Below are 7881 nucleotides of genomic sequence, written 5' to 3'. Positions count from 1 at the left end.
TGCCTTCCTGCCTGCCAGCAGCAAGGTTTTGTACAAATGCTTGATTTTACCAGCTTAGGAAAGGGTTCTTCCCCCAGAGGGTGGCTGGGCACTGAACAGGCTCCCCAGGGCAGTGGGCACAGCACCAGCCTGGCAGAGCTCAGGCAGTGTTTGGACAATGCTCTCGGGCACAGGGTGACTCCTGGGGATGGTGCTGTGCAGGGCCAGGAGCTGGACTGGATGATCCTTGTGGGTCCCTTCCAACTCAGTTTGTTCTGTGATTCTATGAAATGTATGTGCCTCATGGTCAAAAGAGATTTGAGCCATTTGGCATCAGTGTTGTCCCACATCTCCTGAGGTGCTGGAAGATAAAACAACCCACCCCTAGAGTCCCTAAGGGGCTAATGCCCCTAATGCCTTTGTCTCTAATTGTCCTTTTGAGCTACACAAATGATTCTTGTCACAAACAGTCCCCTCTTTTCTCTGCCTCTGTGACCATTGTATTTTTCCTAAAACAACCCTGTGTGCAGAGATTGAAACACCCACCCATGTCCTACAGGTGATGTGAATTACAAATGGGTATAGAGTGTGGCACTTCAGCATGTCCCCAGCCAAAATGGGGGGGGGTACTGCAAAACTTGCTATGTTCTGTAGATGTATAATCCTCCCCACCATTCCCTGGGAAGGAATTGCAGTGGCTTATAGCTCTGTGCTGCTGTTGGACCTGTACATTGCCATGAGGGAATTCTGCTCTAGCTCTACCTGTATTCCTTGCTGCTCTCTGTACAGCTTGTTCCACCTGTGTGCTCAAAGCAACAAAATCCTTAATTTAAAAGACTACAATAAATGCCTTCCCTGAAGGATGACAAGGGATCTTTTGTGGGGGAGGCCTAGTATGTGCTCCTCACAAGCTGCAGTCTGAACTGTCACATGTGATTGACTTTCTCAAGGACATGACAGCATCAGTGGCTGCTCTGATGGTCAAGGTAGGAGGCAGGAGTTAAATCAACTATGCAGTGACTGCTCCTGTGGTTTATGTGGATGTGAAAAGCCAGGAGTTGCCAGCACTGGGTTTTCAAGTGAGGGAGTGCTTGTTCCAGCAGATTTACCCTTTTCTTCTTGTCCAAGCACTTGTGCATCATCTCTTTGTGGTTTACCAAAAACCCAAACATACCTGTGACTGAATCTTGACTGAAATTCTGATGCCTGCCAACACTTGTGTTTTCTGTTCTGTGAAATGGAATTAAAGTTGCTCATCCTTGGAGAGTTGAGCAGGGCTGAACATCCATAGTTTACCTCCTTTTGGGGTCATCTGCCTGATCATTTGTTTTCACAGCCTCCCTCTCCCGTGCTTGGGCCAAAACCAACTTCTTCCCAAGTTCCTGCATATGCCATAGAGGAGAACAAAGGCTTCTTGTTCAGTGCAGCCATTCCTGCTCCCTCCTCATGGGCAGCGAGAAGCCCTGACCTTTGCAAGGAGGCATTTCCAGTTGCAGGGGATGGCTCTGGCAGTGGTCAGGCACTGGAGCTGCTCCTTGGAAGGGGCTGCCAAAGCTCTGATAGAATGTGGTGGGCAAGTTGCAGAAAAACCCATTTTCCACAAGCTGGAGTAATCTCTCTGAAAAATGAAAATTGGAAATCCAAGCAGTTGTGGCAGTGCTCAGCATCAGACACTTCCTTCACAGTAATCTTTGTGTTCCTGCTGTGTAGCTAAAATAATTATTCTGTAGCTCAAGGAGGTCTTGAGACCTAGCTCGGGCCTTCAGCATATAAGCCAGTCTGGAGAGAAGCAGAAACACTGCTATTTGCAAATTTCCCCCTTTTCCTAGACTTCTTCTACTAGTTCTGAGCTTATAAAACCCCAAACAAATCCATTTTGCAGAAGCTGGAAATACTTTCCCACTGCCTTAGGCTGAGTTAAGGATGAGGAGATGTGTGAGGAGCTGGTGGAGCAGACAAATAAGCTGGTGTGGCTTTTCAGGGCTTGGTGTTACTGTGCCTGTAGTAAAAGATAAGGATATATGTCCTGGACAGTTTTCTGCCCCCACTGTACTGCTCTGCCCAAGAAGGAAGTGTACAGGTTACCACAGTTGTTCATATTGTGCCTTTTTTAATGCAAAATCTTCACAAAGAAGGAAGGGCTGGTTTGTTCTATCATTGAGTAACAAGATTACCATGAGCATTTTCAGTTTTATGGCTGGGTAGAGTGGTCTGGGTTATTTTTAAGTGAGCCCTTTCCTATTTATAGAAGCAAATAATTGGGTCAGGTCATGGCTTAGCTCAAAACCCCAAGGAGTTTTCCTGTGCATGGTCATGAGAGTCTGAGCCGTGTCACCATTTCTGCTGCTTGGTTTTATCAGGCTTAGTTTCTAAGCCTACTCTGTGACCCATCTAGCACCTAACCTGTGCTCTCAGCTCTTCTTGGAAACCTGATTTAGACTGATTTGTGCTATGCAAGAGACACAGGTGCAGTTGGACACCCAAGTGAGTCCCTCAGCAGCTCTCAGATACCTTGGTCCATGTCTCAGACCATCAAGGGAGACTTTGTCTCAGAAGAGGAATTTAGGACTATTATTAGATACAGGTTTTTCTATGTTAATGCCTACACAGATTAAAGAACCTGAATGTGAGTTTGTAGCTCTGCAGCTGTAACTTCCTGCTGCAACGGGATATCCCCAGCCACTGCTTCTAAGAGCTCAGGCTGCATTAGAAATTGCAATGATTTTAAACACCTGGGTACCAAAAAGCTGCCCTCGTGCCTGACAGCAGACCTGTGAGCTCGCGGATAAGAGGTGCTGAATTTTACGCGGTGGTATGAAAGTAGATGAGGTGAAATGCCCATGAAAGTAGCGCCAAGGAGGGCTCCCCTTGGTTAGCAAATGCAGCTTGGGCTCTGCTCCCCGCTGAAGTTCTGGGAGGCATTTCCCGTCCGCAGCGGGGCCGGCAGCGAGGAGCGGGCGCGCAGCCCCATCTAGCGCCGCTCCCGGCTCTGCCCGCGCCTCCCCAGCTGCGACCGCGCCGATCCCGGGCATCAAAACGGGAAAAATCCTGAGAAACGAACGCAGCACACGCAGGCTGGTGCTGGAATGTAAGCCTGAAGTGAAGGGCATGGGAATGAGTCGCTCAACACACAAGTGGAGCTGAAGATAAGGGCTTTTATCCCGCGGGTTGTACAGCTCTGTGGAAGGCAGCAGCCTCCAGCCCTAGAGGGAGCATTGCTGCGCGGGTTGTCGGGCGTCCCGTCTCCCAGGGAGCTGGGCTGATGCACGGAGGTCTGTCCAGCCTGACTCAATCCTTTACGTTACCAGAGAAATTTGGAGTGCACAAAAACCCTGAGATCTCTTAAATCGTGGCTGGCAAGGACATTTGGACAAGCAGAGACCAGCTAGTCCAGAGAAGGCCATGCAAAGGGTCAATAGCAATGATTACCTTCTTCCCTCTGCATCATTCTGGGGAAAAGACAAGAAGTAACAGACAAAAAAAAAAAAAAAAAGCATCCTGGGAGGTTTAAGTTCAATAAGGAGGTTTTTCTAACATTAGATTAGAGAAGCATTAGTGTGAATTGTGCTGGGAGGCTTTCCAGCACTGGAAAGTTTGAAGACTGTACAGGATAAGCTCCAGCCAGGACTTTTTCTGCTGCAGCTGATCCCACTGTGGGCAGGGGATGGATTTAGCTGCCCTGGGGGAGGAAGGGAGTGTTCTTTCCAGCCTCTCTTTTTGCCCTTTCAATTTAATGCATGATATCAGACACTGATACTGGGGCAGTGGACACTTAGCCTTGTTCCTGAGGCATTTTTGGATCTCTCCTTATAGGACATGCCATGAAAAAGTCATAGAACTGGGGACAGACTCTTCCCTGTAGCTAAAGCTGACGCAGAGAGGCAGAGGGGAGGGAATGTAAGTCCTTGATTCAGAAAGAGCTGTGACCTGAACCCCACCATAATGAGAGCATCTCCTGGACTGATTTAAAATGTACCATCTTGGAAAAAGCACCTTATCAGCTTGAAGAGGCTGTTATTTAGTTGGAGATGTGTCTTCAGGTATGTTTGAGCACTAGGGCTAGAACTTCCCTATCTTACTGAGTGGTGATTGGGAATGTCAGCTTAGGAGAGAAGGTCTGGGGACAAAAGAGGTTCCCCATTGTGCAGAAATAAAGAGAAGGCTCAAAAATCGCAGGGAACCTGTTCTCTGCACTTCCATTGAATTTCTCTCTCCTCCTGTGAAAATAATGTGTGAAATCTGGAGAAGCCAGTTGGAGCCAAAGGATGTAATCGACCCTGACACTGTAAAACACTTCCCTGTGAAATCCTGCCTGCAGCCTGTCCAGGGAGGATTTGCTCGGTGGCTCATTGCACTCTCAGCTGGCATTTTGCTTCAGCTGCTCCTTGCACCTGCAGCAGTGGTGGCAGTGGGAGGAGCTGCCAGTGAAACCCGCAGCACAGTGGGGTGGGGTGGCACAGGGGAGATGTGTTTCAGTCTGTGTACAACATACACCCGAGGAAGCCACTCAAATGAGGGGAGGGGTGGGTTCTTTGCAGGCACAAGCTTGCACAGCTGGGAGCTGCACTGATTGATGCCCCAGCCTGGTGTGAGCTCACCCATCAATATCCACTGCAGCTGCTTCTGCCACGTCTGATGTCCCTGGGGAATCTCTTCCTTGTGTTTGGTAGAGCCTCTGCTTTGTCTCTCCAGGTTTTCTGATCACTGTATCCATGAAGAAAGAGAAGTAAAACACAACTGATTAGGACACTGGCCTGGAAATCTCAAGCATTTTTCCCAAGCTCTGCTTATCTCTGACCCTCAGCCCAGTCCTTGACTCTAAAGGGATTGTATGCATACCACTCCTGCTCTTGTTTTGGGATATACTCGCAAGCGTGACTTGTTCTTGGCCCCTTAGCTAGTCTTGTGAGCCTGTTCTGACTCTTTTAAGGGGATGTAGCCTGTCCCTGATCCAGCCCATGTGACAGTGAAGTCTCCTCCCCCATTCTGGACTGGTTTGCTGGCTGCTGGTGACGGCTGCAAGGTTAGGGCAGTGCAATGACGTCTTTTGGGCCCCCACTCCAGCTGACATTGCTTGGAGGTCTCATCCTTTTTAACTCTAAGCAGATGTGGGCCAGACAGGGAGAACACCACTTCTCTCTGTCCAGTGTTTCCAGATCAGAGCTTTGCTGTCAATTCCCTCTGCAGTCCAAAAAAAGACAGAGTTGCCATAAAATGATCACACCTGGTAGTACAACTTCCTGATGTATCTGTGAAGAGATCCTGATGTTCGGCCCAGCAACTGGCAACCATCAACATGCAGAGTTCCAAATGAAATACATTCCCGTGCAGCTTTCAATCCTTTGACAGAGATATTTCCCAGTGCAAAGCTGCCATGAAAATGTAAGCCAAAAACATATCATTTCTCAACCAGTGGTGCTAGGAACATGGCTGCAAAATCTAGGAATGAAGCAAATGCACCTGGGGTGATTTGATTCTTGTTCTGACTTTTTTCCCCCATCTGTACTAGCTGTTAGGCAAGAACTGAATGGTGTTCAATTCATCATCTAAAAAAAGGGCAGTGTGGAAGAAAGGAATTGGAACATCACAGGGACATTTAACATGCACATTACCCCAGCAGGTGAAACTGCAAGCCTGCAGTCACCCCCTGTGTTCCCAGCTCCCTGAAAGAGGGAGGACAAGAAAGTGTGTTCTGATACAGAAGCAAGGAGGCAACTGAGTGCTGAGGCCCTTTATCCAGCTGATGTGTACAGACATTGCTGCAGGAGGACCTGCAGGTCCAGCACTGCATTCCTGTTGGAGAACCATGTTGGAATACCTCCACCCTTTGAAGAACACAAGGGGAAGTTTTAAATGGATGGATCTTTTAGCAGTTAAATGTTGCTTGTTTCTGTTTTTTTTTTTAATTGTTGGGGTTATTTGTTGTTGGTTTGTTTGTTTATTTGTTGGTTTTTTGATATCTGTGAACTCAGGTTGAGTTGGGACTCTTGGGCTGGGTTCCAATTCTAATATGAGAGCAGTCTGTTTTTTGCTGATGTGCCTGCAGACAGGGATGCCCACAGCAGGCAGGGCAGGTCAGAGGGGATGTGGCTGCCACTCAGCATGTTGCCTTTGCTTGTAGTCTGCACCTGGCTTTCACTTTGTCCTTGAACAAGTCATTGGTAAGTTGAATGACAAGTATTTATTTCTTTTTTTTTTCATTAGATTTACTGAAGAAATAAAAATTATATACTGTGACCTCTGCCCGCTGGTCCCCCAACTAGCTCGTGGTCATTTTAAAAGAAACTACACATATAGGGAAAGTTGTTAAAGGTATTACAAGTTCATAAACAATGTAAAAATCTCTGTCTGGGCAGGGAAGAATTAAAGGTAAATAATTTCCCACCCAGTTTCAGCCAGCCAGCTCTAGCTGCGCTACTTGGTGGGAATCCAGGCTTGTTTAATCCTGCTGCTCACAGACCTTCTAACTTTGGCTTTTGCATTTTTAGGAGTGAATTTAGGATTACAGAAGCGTGATCCATGGGGTTTTTCAATTTGCTAGAAAAGACAATGCTTGAAATTTCAACAGGAGTGTTTGCAGGCAAGAGTTCCATCCTTACCAGATAGAACTGATGGATTTGATGGCTTCTTTGGTAGCAATGAGCAAAGAATCATGTTAGGGTTAGGAAACATCAGCTTGTGCTGCTTCTCCTCCAAAGCTCTTCCTGAAGGGAAATCCTGTGGACAGTTGCACTCTCTTTGGAGAACCTCAGTTGTCATTGGCTCTGTTTTTCTTCCAACAGACAAAGCTTGGTGGACATAAATCAAAAGGGACAAGTGGAGTGTGTGAAACCGGCTACTTCACTGTTGGGGGAATATCAGAAATTCCTTTGCAGCAGCCAGGAGATTCCAGGTTTGGCTACAGGACTACAGTCCATAAAAGTTGCTGGGATAGCTCTGGTTCTTTTTCCCCCAAGAGAGAGGAAACCTTTTTCTCTGTCTCATTTGCTGCTTCAACTGATGCCAGATTTCCCTGTGTGAATGCATTTCTTTTCCTCACACCCTCAGATAGACTTTCTATTGATCGCTGCCCAAATTTGTGGCCTCTAGATGCTGGAACTCAGCTCTGAAATAGCCTCCTTCCAGATGAAAGGAGGGGTGAGGAGCTAAAAAGCAGTGGGTTTCACTTTTTTATCAATTACAGTGCTTCCCAGGCTATGTGGTTAGAGAAGTGCAGAGCTTAGGAAAAATCCAGGCTAAGGACCTGGCCCCAGCATCAAGGATTTCCTTTCTGAGATGAGCTGTTGCTCTGCTCTCCAAAGTGAGGATCTCCCACTGTTTTATGTGATTGTATTGGGGTTTTTTTATGTCACACACCTCATTCAAGGGGCATCTGCACAGTTTTCTCATGGAAAGTGCAATCATTTTCTGGAACGTGTTGCTAAGGAGTATTGCTGAATCCAAGCACTTAGCAAAATTCAAAGGGAGGTCAGATATTTGTATGGATCACAAGACTAGTCCAGACCCATAAGGGATCATGCTAACAGGTTTTGGAACAGACCTGAACAGTGCTTAAAGCCCTTAGCTGCTCTCTTGTGCTTAGATTTTAGGAGGAGGCTCTCGTGTTCAAGAGGTTGTAGTCCTTCCCCAGCAGAGCCTTGTGTTGTATATGAATCAGTCCGTCCATCCATCCATCCATCCATCCATCCATCCATCCATCCATTGGTCAGTCTCCAGCAGTCCCATACACATCAGGATAAAAACACACAGCAGGTGAGTGCTGTGCAGTGAGTGCTGGTGGCTGCAGGCTTGGTGGCTCCCAGTCACCCAGGTCACTGTGGCCAGGCTTGAGGGAGCAAGTCAGAGCCAAAATGCCCATTTTCTTTCCTCTGTTTTCCGATTTATGCCTGATTTGCTGCTACC

The sequence above is a fragment of the Vidua chalybeata genome, chromosome 4 (assembly GCF_026979565.1).
Source record: "Vidua chalybeata isolate OUT-0048 chromosome 4, bVidCha1 merged haplotype, whole genome shotgun sequence".
NCBI lineage: Eukaryota > Metazoa > Chordata > Aves > Passeriformes > Viduidae > Vidua > Vidua chalybeata.
This window is presented reverse-complemented; position numbering follows the sequence as displayed.